Source organism: Octopus bimaculoides, chromosome 2, assembly GCF_001194135.2.
Source record: "Octopus bimaculoides isolate UCB-OBI-ISO-001 chromosome 2, ASM119413v2, whole genome shotgun sequence".
Classification (NCBI taxonomy): domain Eukaryota; kingdom Metazoa; phylum Mollusca; class Cephalopoda; order Octopoda; family Octopodidae; genus Octopus; species Octopus bimaculoides.
Window position 1 is genome coordinate 103921642 of NC_068982.1, and position 708 is coordinate 103922349.

Consider the following 708-nt stretch of genomic DNA (forward strand, 5'->3'; position numbering starts at 1 on the left):
ATATATATATATATATATATATATATATATATAGAGAGAGAGAGAGATGATAAAGGTTAAAATACGAAAGTCATAATAGCAACAATATTTAGTCTCAACATTACAATAAATTCACCGTATTTTACTGTGAGCACATTTCCTCTTGCACAGATACTAAAACTTACACATACATATATGCATGCACAGTACACGCAAACACACCCACACATGCACACATACACACGTGCACGCACACACACACAATTTGTATAAGAGTTTAAAATGGTCTTCATACAGTAATTAATTCATTCACATATCTACAACATTATAATCTTATCTTCAAGAGTAAGTGTTTTTGGCACTACTTTTATAGGAAGAAGGAGTAATTTCAGTTTTGACTGTTAAATTTTGTCATCAATCAGAAGTTTACAAAGCTAACAGTCAAAAATTCAAATTTTGGCAATAACATTTACAAAATTTTACTCTAAAGTGGTAGCAACACATTTCAGCATCTCTTCATTCTGAAGATGAGATCATGAAGCTCTAGAAAGGAATTGAAAGGAAATTCTATGAAAATATGAAAACGAACTTGATAAAAAAATATGTGCCACATAAAAAGCACCCATGCAGGTGTCACGTAAAAAGCAAACATGCTGCTGCCATGTTAGACCTACCCATGATGGAGTCACATAAAAAGTACCTATAGAAATTATAGTCAGCCCTGATTTT

General features: G+C 31.8%; 1 protein-coding gene across 3 annotated transcripts in view; it reads right to left on the reverse strand.

Moving 5' to 3' along the window:
• LOC106884044 (serine/arginine repetitive matrix protein 1) overlaps positions 1 to 708 on the reverse strand; it is an 82646-nt gene that overhangs the window by 65576 nt on the left and 16362 nt on the right. The gene's annotated exons all lie outside the window — the stretch shown is intronic.